This window comes from Phocoena sinus, chromosome 1 (assembly GCF_008692025.1).
Source record: "Phocoena sinus isolate mPhoSin1 chromosome 1, mPhoSin1.pri, whole genome shotgun sequence".
NCBI classification, from domain to species: Eukaryota; Metazoa; Chordata; class Mammalia; order Artiodactyla; family Phocoenidae; genus Phocoena; species Phocoena sinus.
This window is the reverse complement of record NC_045763.1, coordinates 5,479,093-5,503,939: the sequence shown is the minus strand read 5'-3', so window position 1 is coordinate 5,503,939 and position 24,847 is coordinate 5,479,093. Positions and strand designations below refer to the sequence as shown.

The window sequence follows — 24,847 nt, the reverse complement described above, 5'->3', positions numbered from 1 at the left end:
AGGGGAGCCACGGCTCTCCCATGCCTCCTCTCCCTTTCCAGGTCCCACGTGGGGAGTAGGGGAGCAGACGAGCCCAGCCCTGCAGCCCAGATCCCTTCTGCTAATCCACTGCATTTACCCTGCCCTGCGGTCACCTTTGGATGTGTTTGCTCCATGCCGTACTGGGGGAATGGAGGCAGAGATTCTCTCCGTTCCTCTCTGCGCACACGGCACCAAGGGTAGTGCTTGGCACACAGCGGAGACTCAATAACCCCATACAACCAACATCATCATCGCCACCGTCTTCCTCAGTGTCATCGTCTCCATCATTATGACCACCATCACCTTCATCATCATCATTCCCATCCCCTCCCGTCAGCGTTAGCAGCAGCGGCAGCAGCAGCGTCTTCATCACCCTGAGCCAGCGCTTACGTTAGCTTTACTCTGTGCCATATGCTATTTGAAGTGCTTCGAATGTAGTAACTTACTTTAATGCTCTCAATAACCCTAGGAAGTAGGTATACTATTATTTACCCCCATTTTACAGATGAGAAGACTGAGGGGCGAAGAAGTTAGCCCATGTTGTACAGGATTAGTTAATGGGCTAGTGAGAGACAGAACCAGGATCTTAACCAGTTTGAATCTCTCTGTCTTAAGGGTTCATGCTCTGGGTCACTGCACTACATGGTGTTAAATGACCGAGAAAGATTAAATGAACAAACAGGCACGCAAGTGCATGCATGAACGTTCAGCAGATGTCAAGGAATAGAGGGATTAGAGGGAATAGGGAATAGAGGATGCTTAGGGAATAGACGATGCTTTTTTCACTATTTATATTTGGCAACAAGGTCCGTCTTGGCCCTCCTTCTTCCTTTCCAGTGGCAAAGGTCTCAGTTTGTCAGTGATGTAGGGTTGGGACCCACACTCTTGGGGCACTGTGTGTTTTTGCAGTGCCATTTATAAGTAAGCGTGTCCTTGTTTTGTGATAATGTGGTGACCTCGATTCTTTGCCCCGTAGAACGCCAAGCTCCATACAAGCAAAGAGGTGGCGTGTCTGCTCATCACTACATCCCAGTGCTTAGCGCAATGCCTGGCACATAGGAGGTGCTTAGTAAATCGAAACAGGTTTTATAAATAAATGAACTAACAGGCAAAAGAGAAGCATTTCCTCCAAAGTTCTTAGACTCACCATTGGAGATATATATATATATCCATTCCTATATCCGTGTGTCCATGTGTCCGTGTGTGTGTGTGTGTGTGTGTGTGTGTGTGTGTTGGCTAATAAATCACTGGAACAAAGTGGTATGTACTTAATGTTTTATGTCAAATGTTGTTTCTCTTTTATTCTTCCCATGTGAAAGAATGTGTATAAACATAGGAGAAATGAAGAGAGCACTGGATTTGATATCAGAGGGATGCGCTGAGTCCTTGGGCCAGCCTCTCTACTGGGGGGGCAGCCTCTCTACTGGGCGGGGACAGCCTCTCTACTGGGGGGGCAGCCTCTCTACTGGGGGGGCAGCCTCTTTACTGGGGGGGACAGCCTCTCTACTGGGGGTCAGCCTCTCTACGGGGGGGCAGCCTCTCTACTGGGCGGGGACAGCCTCTCTACTGGGGGGGCCAGCCTCTCTACTGGGGGGGCAGCCTCTCTACTGGGGGGGCAGCCTCTCTACTGGGCGGGGACAGCCTCTCTACTGGTGGGGCCAGCCTCTCTACTGGGGGGGCCAGCCTCTTTACTGGGGGGACAGCCTCTCTACTGGGGGGGCAGCCTCTCTACTCGGGGGGCAGCCTCTTTACTTGGGGGGACAGCCTCTCTACTGGGGGGACAGCCTCTCTACTGGGGGGGCAGCCTCTCTACTGGGGGGGCCAGCCTCTCTACTCGGGGGGCAGCCTCTTTACTTGGGGGGACAGCCTCTCTACTGGGGGGACAGCCTCTCTACTGGGGGGGCAGCCTCTCTACTGGGGGGGGCCAGCCTCTCTACTGGGGGGTCAGCCTCTCTACTGGGCGGGGACAGCCTCTCTACTGGTGGGGCCAGCCTCTCTACTGGGGGGGCCAGCCTCTCTACTGGGGGGGACCAGCCTCTCTACTGGCAGGGGGCAAGAAGACCTACACACTGAGTTACTGTGGAATTTAAGTGTGGCCAGGTGTGTAGACGTGTTGTGTAAACTACAAAGTGTAAAATAAATGACATGCTTTACCAAGTCCCTATCCCTAGTAATGGAGCCTGGCCTCAGACTGAAGAATTAGAGGTTGTACTTATCCTGGGAACGATGATAATTCTCACCGTTTGTTGAGCCCTTGCTTACAAAAGGCCCTACACTACACATTGAAGACATTCTTATGTATTCGCCACGACAGCCCTCTCAAGTACCAGTATTTACCTCATTTTATGGATAAAGGCATGAGATTCAGAAGGCAGATCCTAATTCACCCGAGGTAAACAGCTAGCTTGCATCTAGGTCTCCACGGCAGAGACAGCCATCTGCACCTCTTTATCCATTCTCTTCTTCCTTGAGTACCAGAACCCCCAAATTTAATTGGGCAAATGGCCATCCAGAATGAAGACTACATTTCCCAGCTTCTTTTGCAGTTAGATCTAGTTGTAACTGAGTTGTGGCCAACGGGAGATAGGTAGAACTATTGTTCTCCCCTTTCTTGCTGCTGGAATGCAGGCACTATGGCTTGAGCTTAAGCAGCTACCTTGTGCCGTGAGGTGGGAGACATGTATTAGGATGGTGATGCTGGGTTACGGGAAGCCAAGACTCTGATCAGCCACCAGCTGCCGTGCTGGCTCTGGATTCCCTAACCAAGCTTTTCCAAGGCAGGGAAATCAAACTATTCTACTTAAGCCATTGCTGTTTTGGGGTTTTTGGTCACTTGCAGCTGAACTTCTCTCAACTAATATGGTCTGTCTGACTGCATAGCACATTTTTTTAACCACTTCCTTTAGAAAGCAGCTTACCTTCATCATCCTTCCAAGACCTCAGGACATTATGACAAAGCCCGTGGCACAGTGTCTGGCTCAGAGTGAATGCTCGATAAAGGCCAACTAGCCACTGCTCTCGTTGCTCTAGCTACTGCTGCTGCTATGTGCAAACATGCGTCCCCTGAGCGTCCTGTTTAGCAATCCAGAGGGACTGCATCAAGTTGCTGGGCGGGCGAGACCGTTTTCATTAAGCCCCAAATGCTCACCCTCTCTGGTATCTGAAAGGAAGACTCTGATTTCAGCTCCAGAAAGAGTCCTCAAACTCTTTGCACCAATTGTGTTTTTATACCAGAGTCTTACTTAGGCGTGATGGAATTAGGCTATACAGAGGGAGAATTTTTTCAGCTCGGCAATCCCAGTGGAAGGGTGGTCAGAAACGGTGAAATGTGACCTCACTGGGCCACATTTTAAGGACGCCCAAGGAGAGGGACATGCCAGGCAGATAGACGCTTACTCTCTGAGCTTGCAGGAAAATGAACCCAAAGGTCTCTCGGAAAACTCTTTTGCGAAAACCGGATTTCCATATAAATAATAGACATGTCAGAACATACGATGTCTGAGTTTTGGTACTTATCCTAAGAGCTGAATGTACAGTCTGTAATAATTTCCTCAAATTCTAGAGAAGCTTCCGCAGATTCTGTCCTCAGCACCGGCTTTGGGCAATTAATTAAATTGCCTTTTTCTTTCCCAAAGTGGTGACTGCTGATTGAGAATTGCCCTTTCCACCCCGCTCACTTGGGTGGCCATCTTTCTGCCTGGCTGCGGCCTCATCGAGTCTCTGCTGGAGAACACAAGACAGACAGACGCGGAGAGGCTTTCTCGGCTCCCAGATGGCGTACGGTTTGAACAGTGAAAACTCAAGGAAACATTTCCCTGGAAGGAGAGGTGAGGAAAGACAAGCAGGAAAACTGAAAGATCAAAGTGAGGAATCAGAAACAGAGACGGTAAGAAGTTCGAGTCCCCTTTCAGACGTCCACTGCCCTTGCCTTCTAGGGAATTCTGCTGACTGAGAGGTCCAGTTGGCACTTCAGAATGCCCTGATGAGAACCCAGCAGGAGGAAGACCCACAGGTAGAGAAAGTGCTTTGTTTTACAGTTTCCTGGGCACCAGCAGACTTTTCTGCCACCAGCTCGAAATATGAGATGCTGGTGTTTGTTTCCAGCTCCCTGAATTTAAATTACATCACCAAGGAAGAACCTTCCCGAAGGAAACGAATCTCTGCAGGTAATGATTCCCTCACAATGGACTTCAAGCTGTAATAAAAATATAACTTGAATGTTAAAGGTGAATTGGAATTAAGGATCCTATCACCTGGGTTGCTCCACAGTACAATAAAAAAAAAAAAAAAAAAAAAAACAACTTATTTCACTGCCAACAGCAAGTCTCCTGCGACACCTCTTTGAAAACCAACTATTTCCGAAAGTCGAGTTAGAAAAACACATGCGCTCTAGGGTATAAAGAAAGCTGCGCTGTGTATAAAATGTAATGCTGAGCTGTAGATCTTAGTATGTTGACATTATAAAAACCGGGTAGCAGTGGGAAATAATATTTGTACAAAGGTGGCAAACATAAATGCCAAACCTGCAGGCACATTTACAGACCCTGTCACGCATTGTGGCATTTCACCACCAGGATGCTAAAAAGAGCCGGGCAAGGAGGTCCCCTGTGGCGCCACCCGAGGCACACGAACCGCTGTCAGAGCGCCTCTGCGGGCCGGGCACCGGGGCTGCCTGTGCACGACGGGTGCCGGAGGAGAGTCTGTGTGAGACGTGAGCTCAGGAAGAGTGGGAATACACTTGTGCCAGAAAGCCAGGCCTTGGCCCTGGGGCTTCCTGCTCTGAGCGCCTACAGAGCCACGAGCCTTCCCACTAGTTCAGTGCTGACTCGGGCTCGGATTTTTTTCTTTTTAATTGACGTCAAATTCACATAGCATAAAATTCACTGTTTTGAAGCGTGCAGCTCGGCGGCATCAAGCACACTGGCGACGTTGCGAAACCATCAGCATTACGTAGTTCCAAAACAGTCTCATCACCCCCAGAGAAACCCATCCCTGTCTGTCATGTGCTCCCCTCCCCCTCCCCCCCCACCCCCGGCAACCAGCAATCTGCCTTCTGTCTCTGAATTTACTTATACTGGATACTTCACAGGAATGGAATCATAGAATTCGTGACCTTCTGCGTCTGGCTTCTCTAATCGGCATCACTTGTTTGAGGTCATCCACGTTGTAGCAAGCGTCGGTACCTCATTCCCCTTGATGAGTGAATGATGGTCCGTGGTATGGAGAGACACATTTATTTATCCATTCTTCAGTGGAGGGGCATTTGGTTGCTTCCACCTTTTAGCTCTTCCAATTATTTAACGCAGCGTTGTTCTCTCTCCGAATCAAGCCCTCTCTGGCAGAGCAAAGGGGGTTAGTTCCACGGAAGCCCACCAAGCTTCATTTGCTGAATGAATAAGTAAAGAGAGGGTGCTCAAGGGGACAGGCTGAACGCCTTTCCGGCATTTATTCCACCCCCCGCCCCACTGTGTAACAATCGTAACAGTTGGGGAATTTCCTCTTACGCCATCTTCCAGGATAGAGTCAGATGTGATTGAGCCAGGGGTTGGCAAACTTTTTCTGTAAAAGCTCAGCTAGGACATATTTTGAGCTTTGTAGGCAATACAGTCTCTGTTTACCGTCTCAGTTTTGCAGTCATACACAATGTGTAAACAAATGGCTATGGTTATGTTTCAAAAAAACTTTATTTACAAAAGCAGAGGCAGGCTGGATTTGGTCGGTGGGCCATGGTTTGTCAACCCTTAGTCTAAACTAACTGCATCTTCTCAGCCACAGTGATTGGTTCCAGTAGTCAGGTGACCTAATTGATCCAATCAGAGTGAAGCCCAGAACTTTTTGCTCCGTGGTTTGCTTTTCTTTTGGACACTGGAGTGTGGGTTTGTAAAGCCTGAAATACCTACAGCCGTTTTATTGACATGAGGAAAGCCAGCCAGGGATACAGAAAACAAGGAGGAGGGAAGCGTTGAGAAGATCAAGAGAACATGACCAGAGTCTTGATCAAGCCATGCCTGAAGTCCCCTCTTTATCTGGACTTTCACTGCCTAACGTATATATTTTGCCCTTACACATTTATTACTTGTTTCTCTCCCCATTACGAGGATTTTGTTAATTGCTATAGTCCTAAAGCTTAGCACTTTTTAAGTGCTTAGCAAAAATCTGCCAGATGAATGAATGCTTGGAGATTTTCAGATCTCTCCTGAAGCAGAGGGTGAAGAGAGGGGGTGGGGGGAATGAGCCAGAACAGCTCACACTCCCCTGTGAATCCACCAGGCGGGTGCTCTCCATGTGCTGGGACCGGGCTGGGTGCTTGCTGGCGGTGCCGCCCTGCCACAGCAGAGCCTTCTTCAGAACAGACGTGCAGCAGGGGCCAAGTCTGTGATCCAGCCTGTGATCTCATTCACAAGAGCCTTCGGACTCGGGCTCAGGATAAAGCAGCCCCGGGGAGCGGCACCCATCTGAGAGGCAGTTTCGTTCATACGGGCAGGCGGTAATCAGAGCTGGGCAGAACCTGGCTCCTGTCTCCAGGGCAAAAACGGTGCCAGGTCCGGAGAGCAGACGGTGCCTACAGTCAGACAGACCTGGGGTCAAACCCCAGCTCCACGGGGCTACAGTTTCTTCCTCCTCTGGCCTGGAGTATAAGGAGGGTCTGTTCACCCCTACCTCTTAGGAGGGCAGTACCATCAAGGGCGGACGCGGTGGCAGGGATGCACAGTCCCTATCAACCCCCTGCACCCCCATGAGCTGGCCAGCACAGAAGGACCAGTTCGCCCCGTTGCGGCCTGACTCAATTGGCCAACCCCTCTGCCCCCTCTTTGTAGACCAGTTCCAGATACCAGGCCAGGGTCAGCAAGTCGATGGCACACCCCGCCTGGCGCTCCGGTGTGGTAGCAGCACGTGCTCCTCCTTAGCCCTGGAACTGGCTGCTAGCTTCATTCTCGCAGTTGAGGACAGAACACAATGCAGGGCTTTCACTTAGATGCTTCCCAAGCAGGCAGGCAGCTGTCAATGCCGGACAAGCATACAGGCCCGGCCAGAGCGGAGGCCCCTTGCTGTCCAGGGATACCCAGACCCAGCTGGGTGATGGAAGAAGCAAAAATAAATTCATAATCAAATAAATAAATAAAGAGTTGTATTCTTGCTATTCCTACTTCTGCAGTTTGAGACATTTCTGCACTGAGATGTCCAGGATGCTGTGAATAAACAAGACCCACGGGAGCCCTTGGGTGACCTTGAAATATTTATTCGGCCTCCCCATTAGCGTTTTAAAAGCCAAGGACTCACGGCTCCCGGTCCAAGGCAGGCAGGCCCCCTGGCAGGGCTGCTCCCGAAGGAAGGGCCCACTTAGGAAAGCAGAAGGTGGGCCCTGCCCTCAGCCCCCCAACTCCATCCTCCCAGGGCCCTCTCCCCTGGACCCTGTCTCTGCTGACAATGGGGGGCTTGGAGAAAGCTGGTCCTGTCGAGATATTTGCCTTAATCAGTGGAAAGACCATAATGGTGTGAAACATCAGACCCTCAAATTCACAAACAAACCCAAGTCTCACGACTCTTGCCCGGAACAGGGGCCCCCGTATTTATCACCATCCTCCGGTGTGGGTAACCTCGGGTTCCCTACCCGGAGGAGCTGGGGCCATGAACTGGGGCCAGGCCTGTGCGGGGAGCGGGGAAGACGCATCATGACGGCCGAGCTCCTCGGCAAACCCGCCTGTCCCTACCGGGCGCAGCCCCTGCGGCTGGGTTCTTCGCCGACACACTTATTACCTGCATCCACCCCAGACCCCCAGTGGCAACCAGGGAGCGCCCGAGGCCAGGTTGCCGTAGCAACAGTTACTCTTTGAAACAGGATTTTGCTTCCCCTGGGTGAGGTGACCCAGCACCCTGTCAGACTCAGTGGGCTGTGGTCGACGGTGGGTGGGGGGCAGTGGGGCGGCCAAGGACAGGGCTGAGTGACCCCTTGCCAGCTGCTTGGAGGCCGAGGACAATGGCCCTGATCGCACGGGTGCCTTCTCTGACTGTGCCCCAAAGTGCCCCTTCTCAGAGAAGGTCTCCTCGGCTCTCTCAGCACCCCCAGTGGAAATGACACAGGCCACAGACTCATTAGACCTCTGCTTCTAGAATCTTCCAGAACCTTCTAGTAACACACAGCTCTATCAAGGAGCCCCTCCCTGAAAGCACACTGCTGAAAACACAGGTTGCAGGGAGGAAAGGAAACGGTGTTGCATCTCTGGTTCACGCAGCTGGGCTGGTGGCTACCTGCCAGTTATTTAGCATGAATGTGGGCTAGTGGATGGGCCCAGAGAATGCCCCTCCCTTCCCAGGGTCCTCCATTGCCTCCTTCTTTTTTTTTAATACGTAGTTACAGGCATACTTTTCTTTGTTTTGTTTTTTTTTGTTTTTTTATCGGTATGCGGGCCTCTCACTGCTGCGGCCTCTCCCGTTGTGGAGCACAGGCTCCGGACGCGCAGGCTCAGCGGCCATGGCTCACGGGCCTAGCCGCTCCGCGGCATGTGGGATCCTCCCGGACCGGGGCACGAACCCGCGTCCCCTGCACCAGCAGGCGGACTCTCAACCACTGCGCCACCAGGGAAGCCCCAGGCATACGTTTTTTGTTTTTGGCTGCGTTGGGTCTTCGTTGCTGTGCGCGGGCTTTCCCTAGTTGCGGCGAGCGGGGGCTACTCTTTGTTGCAGTGCGTGGGCGTCTCATCGCGGTGGCTTCTCTTGTTGCGGAGCACGGGCTCTAGGCGCGCGGGCTTCAGTAGTCGTGGCACGCGGGCTCCGTAGTCATGGCGCACGGGCTTAGTTGCTCTGCAGCATGTGAGGTCTTCCCGGACCAGGGATCAAACCTGTGTCCCCTGTGTTGGCAAGCGGATTCTTAACCACTGCACTACCAGGGAAGTCCAGGAGCCTCCTTCTTAACCTAGGAGCCATTCCACCGATATGTGCAGAGCCTCTGTCCCGGGGAATGCCCGAAGACTTCTCGAACCTTCCCACCTCCACCCAAGTGAGCCTGAGACGGAGCAAATTGCTTCTGTGTTCAGGAGAAGCAGGTACTCAGGGTTTTCTTGCTGTTGTCAGTAGCTCCTTCCATCTCTCTACACCTGCAGCCTCTGCCGGCTCCTTTCCTGTTTGCCCCAGGATCGCAACAATTCCCTTTTGTGTGGAATGTGAAAGTTCTTCCATTTCCAGTTTGAGGCTATTACTCTGACTTCCCCTCTCTCGGCAGTCCGTGAATTTTCTAACGTGGAGAAAACAAGGTGCTGTTACATGTGCGCGTGTACACACACAGACACTCACAACTCGGCCCAGCCCTGAGTGGTGGTATTGAAGAACGGCTCTATTAGAATTGCATCTCCGAGGGAGAGCAAGGAGTATGGACAGGGCGCACCCTCGCTGCCTGTGCTGAGGTGGGCAGTTTTCCCTCAGGGACCCAGCTCTTCCTGGGTGATTTGTCAATGCCACGTGCTAACCCGAGGCTGCGGTTGACAGCGGCGGCCGAGAGGCAGGCTCGGGCCATCTCCCTCGAAGGGGTCACCGGTCGGGACCCCTTCCCGCTCTTCTGGACTTTGCCGAGCTCAGAGCAGCCAGTCACCCCTGTTCATGCCATCTGTGGGAGTGTTCTTTATTACCCCAGGAAATTGAGGCTGTCCAGTGGTGAGGGAGGGATAAATCACGGTTCTCAGCTAACTGGAGTAGCGCAGATCTGCTGCAGACGCTGCCTTTTATCAGCAGTGCAAATAATGAAGATCCCACGCGCTGGGGACAGTGAGCTGAGCCACTGCACTACTGATGGGGTGTTTGTACAGCTCTGTGAGTTATGTTTCAAAGCCAGGCTCTGTTAAAGATGCAGAGCCCTTTTCAGAGGCAAAAAGACTAATACTGCTCTTCAGATAATTTATAAGTTTCCCCACAAGGCAGACAAGCAAAGTTGTCTGGAAGCAGGCAGTCGTTGTTTGGGGTAGGGGGCCACGAGGACTGAATCCACAGACGATCAAATCCTGCCTTTGTCTCCTTACGCCGCAGCTTTGCCAGTGGTCTTCGAGCCCAGCGATTTTGCCCCCCACCCCTGCCAGGAACACTTGGCAAAGGCTGGAGACACTCTTGGTTATCAGGACTTGGTGGGGGAGGTAGAGATGCTCCAGTGGGTGGAGGCCAGTGGGTGGACACCAAGGATGGTGCTGACCATCGTTCAGTGCACAGACAGCCTCCACTGCAAAGACTCATCCAGCCCCAAAGGTTGACGGTGTCAGGGTTGAGAAAGTCTAGACTAAAAGTCCCTTGCATTTCCTCCTGCTGGCTATGCGGGGGTGTGCAGGGAGCCAGCCAGGACCTTTGGCCTGTCCACGTGGGACACAGGCTGATTACGAAGCCCTGGAGCCATCAAGGGCACTGCAGAACCACGATGTGAGCCCACGGCCACTTCAGTGGCGTCTTGCCGCCTTGGAACACGAGGTGCAGCCACCGAAACCTGGAAGCCGTGCAGGGTGGCGGCTAAGACGCGTGGCTCTGGACAGCTGCTCTGGGTTCAGATCTTGACCTGGCTGTCGATTGGCTGTGCAACCTGAAGCCGCTTGTTTAATCCTCCCAAGCTTCACTCCCATGCCAGGGAGGTGATGAGCACACACCTGCCTTCTAGGGCTGCTGCGGGTCATCAATGAGCTCATACGTGAAAAGCACTTACGAGAGCGCTGGCAGCTTGGCGCTCAATGAACGTAGGCTCTTGTAATTATTAACACGGATGACGATGAAGTTGATTGAGAAACACACAGAGAGCTCCTGTTTAAGGCCAAGTAAGACAGTGAGACACCAGATCATGTGCCTGTTATGCCTGCAACTGCCCGGCAATGAAGCTGCGGTAGACCCAGCCCAGGAAGGATGTGCATGGCTGCTAGGGGATGGGCCAGGGTGTAGACTTTTGGATAGCTGTCTTTGGAAAAAGAAATTAAATGCTAGTTAAGTAAATAAAATCACATACCGTAAACACACCACATTGGAATCTTCACCCAAAAAAATCACCATCATTTTCAGTCTTAGGAGGAGTTTTACCTGGATTTGTGTTTGTTGGCATAAAGCGGGTCTGGGCTCCCCCCTGTGGAGCCTGCAGTGGCCTTGCCATACTGGAAGGGAATGCAGCTACAGAAGCAGGAGAGAGGACAGCGCAGGGCAAGAACCGGCCCTGGCAGTGCTGAAAGATTCAGGGCTGTAGGAGGAATTCCAGATGGGAGGGAGCTGTGGCGCCAGACCACACCACCAGCAGCAGAAACTTGAGGGACAGGTCAGAGCAGGGGGCCTCCAGTAAAGAAGAGAGGTTCCTGGTCAGCTCAGGACTTCCCCAGGTTGGCAGCTCAGGTCTGGTTGAGATGCGGAAACAACCCAGTGGATTCCAGGAGGCTCTTGCCCATCTCGCCACTGGCTGGTTGTATGACTGCAAAAGGCACAAAACCTTCCTGGATCTTAGGTGCCACCAGATGCCAGGACCCCACCTCCCACCCCAGATACGACAGTCGCAAGGTCTCCAGTCCTTGACAAACGTCCCAGGGGGCAAAATCCCCTGCAGCTCCCTCCCCCGCGGTGGCGAAACGCTGAACTAGCTGGTCTACAGGATTTCTTCAGCCGTCAAATTCAAACACCCTGGAAACAGATTCACGTTTCCAATGCATTTTAAAGACGTGAGCAGACTTCTGCAGGTAACTGCTTTACTGCCAACAGAAGCAGGGCCTGTTCCTAGAGAGTCTTGGGCTATTTTCAGCCGCAGAAACAATCGAGCAGATTTGGTGAGGATGCCCAAGAGACACTAAAGGACAGAGCGGTGCAAAACACAGAGCGGGACAGAGTGCGGTACCGCAGGACTCAGGGCAACGAAAACCGCGTTAGGCGGTGAGGACGATACGGATGGTGAAGGTGCAAATGAGCGTCGGAATACATTGTCGATGAAACGTGAGGATGGAAAACTGGCATCATTTCTCTACTGATACATTAATTTATGCGGCATATGATTGAAAACACACGAGTAAACACATGAATAAACGGCAAGAGGCCCAACGAGGCTGTGTGAAGGCCCTTGCCCCCACCCCGCTCTCCTCTCTCACTCGGCGATGAGTTAATCCTTGTACAATAACACGTGTCTATAATGAACAGTCTGTGGGACATGAAATGTTAAAAGCGTTTCCAGTAATGTGTGTCTTTCCTCGAATCCGACCTGGATCATAATGGATTATTTTCCTCCATTTCTGGATATGCGTGTTTCTGATGCATATTTTAAAACCCTTGGGTTCGAATGTACCTTATTACATTTTAAAGTCTTTGGATTGTAGCAGAAAACTGTTCTGCGCTATAAAACATAGCGCGTAGTTGAGGGTTGATGGGTTTGCTTCTATTTTCTACTCCACAAAACGCTTTCTAAATGCCATTAAAATTTAGCATACACCATAATAACCAAGCTGCATTTGTTCCGTGTGTAAGTCAATTGGCTTCTGAGTTTTATTTCTTTCATATACATCAGACCCAATAAAGTTGTTGCTGCAGCCAGAGGTGAGGAAGACGCCTTTCTTGCGTAGATCAAGCCCTGCCGTCCCCACAGAGGGCTGGGTGGGTTTCAGGGAAGCTGCGGCTTCCAGGGGATGGGATGGGCGTGGGAGTGGGCCTTGTCCCTGATGGGAGCCGTAGGAGAAGGGAGAACACGCAGAAGTGAGGGTGGTCTTGGGGAGGCCCCCCACCTCTCACGCGTGGCATCTGGGGGGTGGCAGAGAGAGCACTCATCAGGAGTCCCGAGGTCACGTCTCAACTCTGTCAGGCAACTGTCAACGTAGGGCTGGGATCAGCCGCACCCGAATGCCTCCTGGCTCGCAACCCGGATCAGCAATGACAAGTGGGTGTCCTCCCTCTCCTCCTGCACCCCGGGGTTGAGGGTCCAGTCCAGACCTTTCGCACCAAGGTCACCACCCTACCTCCTCTGGGTCCCTGTGATGAGGCTGGGGGAGGGACAGGAAGCAACCTGCCCGACCTGGGACTTGGCCAAGCCTCCTTGGGCACCTGTGCCTCCAAACTTTCTCTCCTCTAGGCCTGGGAGACATGTCAGGTTTGACGGAAACCCCGCCCCCCAAACCAGAGGCAGAGGCAGAGGAGGAGAGGTATGGCGCGTCAAACGCAGCATGACAGCTGTGGTGTGACGGGAGGTCGGAGATGCAGTGGCCGTGGCCTGGGCTTTGCGGTGGGACAACGGGGCTCAAACCCAGATGAACAGCTGGGCAACTGCGGGCAGGAATTCACCTCACTTCACTTCCATTCAATCATCAAATAAAAGCTCCAGGAGCGCCTGCCATGGGCCAGTACGGTGTCGGCGCAGAGCTACGGCAGCATTCCAGAAGAAGTGGAGCCGTGGTTACCGGGGAGGGTAGGTGGCGAACAAAGACAGTGCAGGTGACAAGTGCTACCCCGGAGGCAGATGGAGCCCGCGTCCTAGTGGAGGGCGGGGTCTGGGAAAGCTTCACCACCGGCAGCCTCACTTTGCTCATCTGTCAAATGGGCACACGGGGCTGCTTTATGGGCCGGCGGTCTGAACCCAATGAGACCATGGGTACCAAGCATCTGCTCAGGGTCTGGGTCAGAGCGAGGCTCAGGGAACGGGGTCTATTGCCGTGTTAGGTCCAAGGCTGCAGGCGCGGGCCCCCTGTCCTTGTAATGGTCTGGCGGGTCGGGGAGACAGCAGGAGAATGCAGAGTGCCACAGACCTCCCTGCGTTTCTCCATCGGGGCCCCTCACCCCCTGCCCAGAGCCAGGCCAGACTGACGGTGCAGAGCCGGTGTCAGCATCGGGGCAGTCGGCTGGACCTGCCGAGCCGGGCCTCGTGAAAGGAATATGCAGCCGCCCTAATGTGTTATGACAGGAAGGAAGTACAAATAAACATAATAAATCTGGCGGCGTGGTCATTATGATGGAGAGTCTGGAGGGAAGCTGGGGACGGGGGCCAGTCGGGTCTCCTTTATGTCAAGGGAGCTTACAGCCAGCTCTTCCGTTTTACCTGGGGCTCTGTTCTTTACAGCAAATTGGACCTTTCGCTCTGAAAGAAATAATTACTCTCCTAGGAGAAGAGCGCTGGCCGTGAATGCTGATATGACATACAATGTCACCTTGCCAGTCAAAAGAGTTCCAACTCCTCAGCTTGGGTCCCGGCCAGCAAACCGTTTCTTTCTCATAATGGAGGTCACCTCTCTATAGAATTTGTTGATGATCTCCAAAACGACAAGGAAGAAGGCTCCTGTCAGCAGGATTTTTTTTTTTTTTAAGAGGAAAGAATAGCGCAGAGATGAAGGTGGCCGGCAGCGTGGGGTGAGAAGGGAAGGGGCCCAGAGACGGAGCCAGAGGTCAGGCTTTGCAGAACCAGAAGGAAGACACCTGTGAGGTTCCATCCCGAATTAACTCAGGGACCAGCGACCCAGACGGATGGGCCGTGTCAGAAATAGGGCGCTGCCCCTTGCCCAGCTCAGAGAGGGAGGCTGCCCAGCTGGCCGTCCTGTTTCAACACAGGAGGCTGGCGCTGGTGCCTCCAGCTGGTGGTCCGAGAGCCTTCATCGTAGATGCCAATGCTTAGATGCCGACTTGCCAGGGGAAATAAAAATATCCACAGCCACGGCCCTGAAGACGCATCAGTGTTTGGGGGGTGGGGTGGGGGGGTTGTTGAATGTTACCATTAGCTCTCAGCAGGAGAGCATCGACTTCACCTGCTGCAAGTTGCCTGCGGAGCAGGGAAATCCTGGCCTTGGTGCTTGTAAATAATTCCATCCGCTGAGAGTCCACAAGGGAATTCTAGCTGCTTGCGCACCCAACCAGTGCCCACGTGGGGCCTCAGAGCTACTGTGAGCTTTCTCCCAGGCAGACCCTGCCCTTGGAGGAGTAGTCCCTGGGGAGACAGGGGCTGCTTCCCCCACCCGCCGAGGCCAGGCAGCTCATTCCTCCAGCGTAAAATCCCCAGCAGACCTGGCAGGGGGACAGGCGGTGGGTGGGTCTTTCCCAGGCTGCATCACTACGACTGCATATCCATGTGGAAACATACCTCAAGGCTTAGATCCGTGGAGTTAGCCAAGAGCAAGCGGAAGCAGTGAAGGAAGGTAGGTGTTGCAATTGACTGGTCAGGATGTCCTTGGCCTGGGGACCCAGATGTACCGAGCACTTCACCTCTGCCCCTGTCAAGCCCTAAGGCCACCTCCCCCCCCAAGCCCACTCTGCTTTCTGGGCGCTGATGTTAAGCCCACTCTCCATCAGACAAACGTTTTCTGAGCACCACATACCGGTACCCGGGCTGTGTCCACCCGGGTCACGGCGAGCAAAGCAGAGGCCGCAGGGGAAAAGTCATTAGGCGCCAAGCACTTGACGGAGGCTTGTGAGCCCTGTGGGGCCCGGATGACCTCCCAGGTCTGAGACTCCCACCCAGGAAGCAGGATGGCTTTGTAGAGGTGGAAGCAATCCACGGGGAAGAGGAGAGATTTTCCCAGGGGTGGCACTTCCCACTGTTCCCCTGTCCCGGGGCCTGCCCTCCCTCCAGGATGCTGAGCCAGCTTCCCTAGGCTCATCAAATCCGTGGAAAGGCCAAATTCTGGACTATATGACCAGCTTTCCCAGAACCGTCTTACTGGCAAATGACCCCAGGGCTGGCCAAACCAGTGACAAAGGGAACTGCCATTTGGGCCAGAAGTGCGGTGAGAATTTTATGTTTAATCTTAGCATATGTCAAGAATCTTATGGAACAACCAAGCCAGAGGGAGAAAGGGGACCAACCTCACCGAACAGGGGTACCAGAAGGGGACCTGGCATCCCAGCCCAAGCAGGGCTGCTCTCTCTGCCAGCTTCCCCTGGCGAGGACATACCCCGGCACGAGGCCCCGGGAGGGACGCTTCATGGCACATTTAGAATTTCAGAGGCATTAAAAAAAAAAAAATACAAAGGTCTGAAATTATTTTTTTAATATAAGCAGGAGGTTTTAATCAGAACAGGAGAGAGGAATTCCTTTCAAGTAATAGCCTGGTAATAGCACTTCCTAAAGTAATGAGATTTCAGTATTCAACAATAAAATGTGATCTATTCAGGATTCGAGGAAATAAAACTCTAGAGAGAATTTTTAGGGTGATTTTCAGATGCCTGAATTGGTGTTACAGGTTCAGGCCATTAAGCCCACCTGGCGGAGGGGCAGCCAAGTGCATGGTGCTAGAAAGGCCTCTTCATAGAGGCTGGAAGACCGCCTCACTGAGGGCCTCCTTCCCCGAGACCTCTGGGGACCACGGCCCTGGGGTCAGGCCTCACGGGGCCTCAAGGCCAAGTGTGAGGCCGGCTGGACGTCACAGCTGCTCCCCGAGAAGGTCACCCTTTGGGATGGCCACCAGTCTTTCATCATCGGCCAGACCCAGACCAGAGGCCATCCACTCTAGAATCAACCACCACCACTGCCACCCCTGACCTGCCTTATCGGAGAGGTCACGGTTGACAGGTGGCTCGCTCGCTCATTCATTCACTCCACACACGCATACTGAGCCTCTGCTTTTGTGCCCAGGACTCTGACAGATGCTGGAAGTACCACGAGCAATGTTTCCAGTGGGCTTGTCCAAGCGCCCCAGACAGGCAACCTATCTTTGCGGTCTCAGCGCACGACCCAGAAGGACACCCTTCTCCCATGGTCCCCAGGGCATCCTAATCGTCTTTGTGTCCCACTTCAAGGCCGTCCTCGGGGAAGACTTTCATCACTCTCCCTCCACCATAGCTGCCAGAGTCCCCTCCCCTTCCCCGTCACAGCACACATCGGAGCTGGGACAGTTACCGTGGGCTCTTTGGTTTAACAGGCATTGCCCCAGAGGGCAGGGACCCGTGTCTGCCTCGCTCTCCGTGGTGTCCCCAGGATGCCACATAGCACCTGCATACAGCGGGCCCCTAATAAACATTTATTTACAAACTAATGAAGTGAACCTAGAGCCATCCCATAATGGAGAGCTCTGGATACGGAGGCCAGAGCTCAAGATGCAAGCGGAAAATCTGCTAGACCTCACGTGCGACCTTGGGAAAGGCCCTTGGCTTTTCTGAACCCAGTTCCTCTCTGCAAACTGATGGGGCTGGGCTAGACAAATAGCTTGGGTTTTTTTTTTCTGATTTTAAACTTCAGTGACTTAGCAGTTCTGTGACTCTCCTCTGGGTGCTGACCATAGGTGTCTGGATCCTTGTGTCTGGATCCTTGGAGGAGGGCTAGGTGTCTGGATCCTTGGAGGAGGGCTAGCAAGACATAAAATCTTTAGCAGAGGGCCTTTCTTCAAAAGCCCCTTCAAGAGACACCCACACCTGGCTGGCTGGCCACAGGGCTGCCACACTCCAGACACACAGAGTCCCTGCTGGGGTCCGTATAGCTCCATCACTGCCTTGAAGAGACAGACAAGAGACCTCCTCCCTCCTCTCCACTCTGGGGGGCCCCCAAATAGACCTGCCATCACTGAGCCTAAATCCTCCTAAGGTCCCAGAGACAAGCAATGTCCGACATCACCCATCGTGTGGAAATATTACTCACCGGCAGGAACCAAACCAGCTGGCCCGCGACCTGCGTGTCCCGCAGGCCGGGAGTCGGCATAAAAGAAAGGATTAGGTGAAGTCTGGTTGACAGATGATGTTCTACGAAAGGTCACCCCCCAGATCATCCCTCCATTCATTATTTATTAACAAGCCCCGAGACATGAACATTACATCAAAAGTCCAGTGTGGGGAAAATGATAAAGTAATGTTTTATAGCTGGAGGCCTCTTAAAGGTGTTAACCAAAAGCTCACAAAGTGATTTCAATGTGTTACAAAATAATTTAGTAAGAATTCACTGTAGCCGAACATTAGAAAAGATATTAATCACCAAGTGAGATGGAGGTAAGAAAAACAGCACGCCCACGTCCGTGAGTAACGCAATAACGGAGCACCACATCCGTGGTGATCTAGCACTTGGGTCAGACAAGGGCACGGTACCTCCTACCCACAGCTCACACATTTTCCACTTGGCGTGTGTCTACATTAAAATTTTTTTCCCAAATCCTCCAACTTCTATACAGAGCTTCCCTCAACTGAGTGGGTGGTGAAAATAGTCATGTTTCTCTGCTCATGTTCTAACAACTGCCTTTGCCCCGAGGACCCCAATTCACCAACTCTACCCAAGTCTACCACCAACTCCACCCAAGTCCATCAACTCTACCCAGGCCACCTACTCCACCCAGGCCACCAACTGTAAAAGAAAGGCTACGACAGATTAAAGTGTAAGTTCCAAAATCAGGTAACTGGAATGTAATGCAGGTCGGGGACATGTTCTATGGCTCTGTGAGTACATCAAGTCATTTGGGAATAGCTGGACTATTTGCAAATGGGCCACCTGGCCCTTCCCAAATACAGAGAAAAGTTTCATGGTTGGTTTTCTAAGACAGATGGATTGTGACCTATTTGTTTTAGGAATATTAAACTCTTAGAGGGTGGATATCAGGGATTCTTCCTCAAAGAGGAGTCAGGGCAGAGGGCAGACAGACCAGGCCACTGGGAACCAATGCAGAGACGCAGACATTCAGAAAAGGGGATGGAGAATCAAAGAGGGTTCGCGTGCATGGACCCTGCTCAGAGGAGCGAGAGGGGACAACTCCCACCAAGGGAGTTTTCACCCTGAACTCCTTCAACTAGTAGCAAGTCCTCTGTTGCATAAGAAACTGATCGTGATGTATAAAAGTTTAATGTGCCCCAACCTTCCAGGTTAATATTTATTGCATGAAATGAGATTCACCTTGACTTTTTAAAAAGTCAAGCTGTGGAAAAGTCATTTAGGTGACTGGATACATCGGACCTGTATATTCTGGTTCCTTCTATGCAGTAAACAATACGAATCACAAAAGTCGTTGAAGGAAGAGGACTCATTTCCCCAGGGGTCCCAGGTCTGCGGCCTTCCCTTTCGGCCTAGCCCGCTCCGACTCACCACCCACCAGGCGTCAGTCAGAAGGCCACCTCCCCGGGGAAGCTTTTCCTGACTGCCCCCTCCCACCCTGCAGTTCTATGCTTGACTTCTTTTCCTTTTTGATTTTTATTTTGTATTGGAGTATAGCTGATTAACAAGGTTGTGTTAGTTTCAGGTGTACAGCAAATTGATCCAGTTATACATATACACGTATCTATTCTTTTTCAAATTCTTTTCCCATTTAGGTTATTATAGAACACTGAGCAGCGCTCCCTCTGCTTGACTTTAAGTTCCATGAACCTGGGGACCAAATCTGCCCTGTTCCCCTTTATATCCCAGTACTGGTGACGGGCGTGGCCCAAGCTAGGAGCTCAGGAGATATCTTTTGAGCAAATGAATGAGCGTATGTCCAGGGAGAACCGTGGTGCGCACCCCTTTCCATCAACCCTAAGGTGGCAGCTGGTTACGACGAGGGATCACAGATTCCAAATAAACACCGCATCCCTCCTATTTTCGGTCGAAGGCAACGCCTGGGCCAGGCTGGCAGGCAGCACCTGAAGAACCAAACCGAGCTTCTATTACTAAATCTTCCCGTGAGCCATATCCCTTTCCAAGGAAGAAGCATCCAGAACGATGCCCTAACACCCACAGGCCTGCTTTCCAGGGGCAAGTCCCATTAACAGTGGCTGGTGTCCCAGAGCCCAGAGACCTCAGCCGCGTGCGGACAGATTTATGTGCTGCAGAAAATCACTCTATTAGCAGTGAACTCCCTTCAACCAAGCCGTGCTGTGCCCTGACTGCCAAGGGGCTGCAGACGGACCCAGTGGAGAGAAGGCGGCAGGTGTGGCAGGAGCGGGGTGGCCTCTGGCTTTCTTCTCTTGCTGCGAACCCCTGCACCTGTGTCGGCCAGCACTGACCGACCACACTGCCAGGCTGGGTGAGGGTGTGGCTAAGGGGGCTGGATAGAGAGGAACAGCTTCAAGCGGCATATGGTCTGGGGGACAGGCACAAAGTCCGTGAGCATTTACCACGTTCCCAGAGGAGGGTGGGTGCACACAGACTTGGCGCTGCTTATTTCACTGGACCCCTGATCAGCCTTCCAAGGTGGGCGGTCATACTGTCTACAAACAGGAAACTGAGCTTTGGAGAACCGAAGTCATTGGATGGAGGTCACTCGCTGGTCAACAGTAGACCTGAGATTTGAACCGAGGTTTCGGCGGCCTGTCTTCTCAGCCCCACACCCCGTTGCCTCAGCACGGGGGTCCCGTCGGACACATCCTTCGTGGCAGTCACCTTCTGAGACTCCCGCTTTGGTGAATCCCAGCTTCCGTGCAAATAGGTTGCATCTCTCCTTTCTTAGCTGTTATGAATCGAACTGTATCCCTCCTAAAAATCGTATGTTAAAGCCCTAACCCCGGTATCTCAGGATGTGATCTTATTTGGAGAGAGGGTCTTTACGGTGTTAATCAAGTTAAAATGAAGTCGTTAGGGCGGGCCCTCACCCAATATGACCAGTGTCCGTATAAACAGGGGAAATTTGGACACAGACACGCACACTGGAAGAACACCATGGAAAGACAAAGGCAGAAGTGGGGATGATGCATCTCCAAGGCAAGGAACGCCTAGGACTGCCAGCAAAGCCCCAGAAGATAGGACAGTCATGGACCAGATTTGCCCTCAAAGACCCTAGAAGAAACAAACCGTGCCAACACCTCCATCCTGGACTTCCAGACTCCAGAACTGTGAGAGGACAGATTCCTGTTGTTTAAGCTGTCCAGTCTGTGGTGCTGTTATAGCAGCCCTAGCACACTAATACACTAGCTCTGAAAAACCCCACCCAGAGCCTGGTTCAGAAGAAGGCAGGTGTTTTATCTTCTCTGCTCTCGTCCCTTTCAGAGTTTCTACTCCAAGAACATAGCTGGAGCCCCTACACCAGCTCTAAAGAGACACTTGGGCAGGGCCCACCGGTCCATCTGCAGACGCCACACCTCTGCAAATTACAGTGATCAACAACGTTTCTTGCCCCAGAAGAGCTAAAAACTAACTGCAAAAGGAGAGCAGGGGAGAGAGAAACGAATTCGAAGTAAAGGCTGCAGGAGGAGGTGAACGCAGTGCTGGAAGTTGAGGATGGTCCTGAGACTCACGGGGGTTGGTGGATGGGCTGCCGGAGTCCGCCTCCTCCTGGTGGGTTGGGTCCAGCCTGAGGGGCCCAGAGGGGGCCAAGAGAGAAGCGGGGACGCTCTGGCCTCTTCTAGAGGCCAGCACTTGTCCTCCCTGTCCTGGGATTGGGGTCATCAGCTCCTATTTGAATCCTGGGACCCGCTGCCCCCCACCCTGCCGCTGGTGTGCCCTTCTTAGGGGACAGTGATGAGGAAAGGCTGGCCATTCTCCGAGCCCGGCTGTCCCCAGAGTCTCATTGGAAAGGGGTTACCTGGTCCCCACCACTGAGAACGGGGCTGTACAGATGGAGCCAGCGAGCTCTCAGCCAGCACCCCTCCGGCACATGGCTAGCCTGTTCCACCCCAGGCTCTGCAGCAGGGTGAGCCTCCCAGAACTTTCTAGAAGGGAGGTTCCCACTCCCCTGTGACTTCTGGGATGCTGAAGGGGTAGATTTTACAGCACAAGCTTCCGGGCTGCAGGTCTGGGGGGTCTGCAGCCCCTCTGTCTCTTTCCCGGCTGTCAGTGCCAATCAGAGGCGAGGAGACAAAGCCGGGCTACCTGCCAGTCCATGAACACCGCAATTCCCAGGGAGGAGCCCCATTCACAAGACCCCAAGGCCTCGTTTGGTCTGGAAAGAGCACTACTCCCCCTGTCGTGAGGCACACGAGGCTGGCTGGCTGACATGGGAAGGAGGCTGCAAATCACTCCCCCTTGAAGGGGCAGGAAGGAAAATATATCTACATTGAGCACCTAAGGTTTCTTTCTGCACCAGGTAGCCAAGTCTGGAGAGGTGAGCCTGGGTGCGGTGATGAAGGGGCAGCAGAAGCCAAGGGCAGGGGCGCGGCTCTGGGGCTCGGAAGGACCACACGGGCCCCTGGAAGAAAAATTCAACTCTGCACCCCAAGCAGCCTGTGTAAGTGATGGGTACCTGAGCGTGACTAGACCAATAAAAAATACAAACAGTGTAAAAAGTCATCAAGCGGAGATGAGTTCATTACTAATTATGAGAAGCTTGACATGCTTCGACTCCTCATAAAATAAATGAAGTCCATTTTTTATATCTGCTTCCATGACTCCTAGATAATAGGCAAATTTACTTCAAGGTCACATCTCATTTATCAAGCCAAGGTTTTTAGCCGCAGATTCAGAAAAGCAACGGGAGGTCCCACCTACTCCCCTGGAGAACAAAAATCACCAGGACATGTACTTTCTAGTTCCCCGGGACCACTGCTCACAAACTTTCCCATCACCCCTTTACTGGCAAAGACAGGGACTCAGAGAAGCCTGGAAAAGGGGACGTTTTCTGTATCCATTCGTCTTTCAAAGATCTGGGCCTGGACCTTCCTTTTGAAAATGAGTCCACGATCCCCTTATCACCCCAGCACACAAACAGCCTCAGCATAACCCAGAAAACCCCGGGCCCTGTCTGCAGCCATCCAAAGGGTCACCGAGGGTAAGCATATCCTTCCAGGGATGAGGATGGTCTCCCAGCAACCAAGGTGGGCAGGAGGCCTGGGGACGGGACACCTGCTTAGTCACTACATGGATTCCCATCCAGGGACTTCTGCAAATCAGAGGGAGCCTCTGCAGTGCAAGGTCCAGGAGCAAAAGAACTCACCAGATCCTAGGAAGCAGGACGTGAATTTCAAGCAGGGAAGGGACGGAAGGAGAGGAGCCCTGTGGCTGGAACGAGGCAGGACCACAGGCCGGCCCTCCACGCAGACCAGCCGACAGCTGTGACCCACGGCAGCGGCACAGAGCACAGGCCACTGTCCTCCAAAATGAAGTGTGAGTCTCGGTTCAGCCACCAAGAGGAGCCGCCAATGGAGGTGGTATAGAGACCCCACCCCCGCCCCGTGAAGCTACTTCTCAATGCTAACATTTACCTTTGCTGAGCAAGTTCTAGGTGCTGGGTGCTTTACATTGAATCCTCAAGCCAGGTCTGGAGGCAGGTTTGCTTATTGTTCCCCTTTTCCGGGTGTGGAAACCAAGGGGGTGGACGTATTAAGTAACCGGCCCAAAGTCACTGAGCTAACAGGCAGCAGAGTTGCAATTCAAATGCACACCCACATGGCTCGAACCTGTGTTTCACCCCTGTGCTACTTCAGAGAGGGAGTGAGGGATGGAGAGAGGGAGGGAGGGCAGAGCAAAGGGAGAAACAAAGAAGGGAAGGAGAAAGAAGGAAGGAAAGAATGACTAAAAAGAAAGAAGAAGACGAAAAGAAGAGGAAAGGAAAAGAAAAAAGAAAGGAAAAGGAAGGAAAAGAAAAAGAAAGCCCCACATCTGTGTACACATGATGACGGTGGCAGTGGAGACGGGCAGGTTTCCAGCCAAGGTTCCCGCCCAAAGAAGCTAGAAGGGCAGGAAGGAGCAGTAGAGGGACAGCCAGGATGAGACAGCACCACTGGGAGAATCGTGACCTCCCACCAAAAACAACTTTTCTCGACATTCAGAAACAATAAGCTAAGAAATAATAAAATATTTAATATTCAAATTCCTTTCCTTGGACTTCAAAATGCTCTAAGTTTGACTGTATTAAACCAATAAACTTTTTTTTTTGCAGTATGCGGGCCTCTCACCACTGTGGCCTCTCCCGTTGCGGAGCACAGGCTCCGGACGCGCAGGCTCAGCGGCCATGGCTCGTGGGCCCAGCCGCTCCGCGGCATGTGGGATCTTCCCGGACCAGGGCACGAACCCGTGTCCCCTGCATCGTCAGGTGGACTCTCAACCACTGAGCCACCAGGGAAGCCCTAAACTGATAAGCTTTAACTCACTGTATCTAAATTCACCAAAAGTGCAAAGAACCGGTTGTGTTTTCTAAGCCCCAAGGCAGGCTTCCCTACCCTCGGGCAGGCCCAGCTCTGAGCAGCATTCAAGCCAGGATTGCCCCGGGACCCCGTCCATCCACCGCCAGGCACACACAGCCCCCGACCTCAGAGCAGCCCAACATTCTCTTCCGCCCGACTGGGTGCTGTTTCATAACATATCACTGGATCTCAGGCGCACAGGGACCCACCACTAGATGAAGCCCATGTCCTTTGAAGTGGGATTTCCCAAGATGGTGTGCATCATTCTCTTTATGAAGACTGGCTGGTTGTCCAGCAACAATGGCCGCGGTGAACGTAATAACAAGAGCTACAGTTCCTGAGCGCTTCCCATATGTCAGGCACCGTGCTACCTACTGCACGAGCGTCTCACTCCATCCTCACAATTTCCCACCTGTTCCTCACTCGGGCGTCGGAGTAATCTTTTAAAAATACAAATGAATGACAGTCCCCTGTTTAAAAATAACAAAAAACAACCAACCAACCAACCCAAAACCCTTCTATGGCTTTCCAGAGCCCTTTGGAAAAACAGTGAGATCTTTAGGACCACGTGGATGGCCCTGCATAATGCCATCCCTCCCAGCCTCGTCACTGTGCCTCTCAGTTTTGTTAAATGGAAGAATGACTGAACATCCCTGAGATGGGAACCATTATGCCCACTTTATAAACAAGGAAACTGAGGCCTAGAGAGGTTAAGCGACTGGCTCAAGGTTGCCCAGCTGGGAGGGGCAGTTTCAGGACTTGAGATCTTAGCGTCTGGGCAGCTTAGTTCCTCTCCCTAGCAGCTCACCCTCCACCAGCTCACTCCCTCCTTCTCACCAGAAGCTCTGGATGGCCCCTTGGGCACCAGGAACTGAAGGAACAAGGCTTAAGAAGGGAGCCTGGGTCTTGGGTTCTTGGG

The 24,847-nt window shown here is 52.6% G+C and overlaps 1 protein-coding gene across 6 annotated transcripts in view; it reads right to left on the bottom strand.

Annotated features, from left to right (window-relative positions):
• The window catches only part of CAMTA1 (calmodulin binding transcription activator 1), an 897,244-nt gene that overhangs the window by 315,139 nt on the left and 557,258 nt on the right, over positions 1-24,847 (bottom strand). The window lies entirely within an intron of this gene.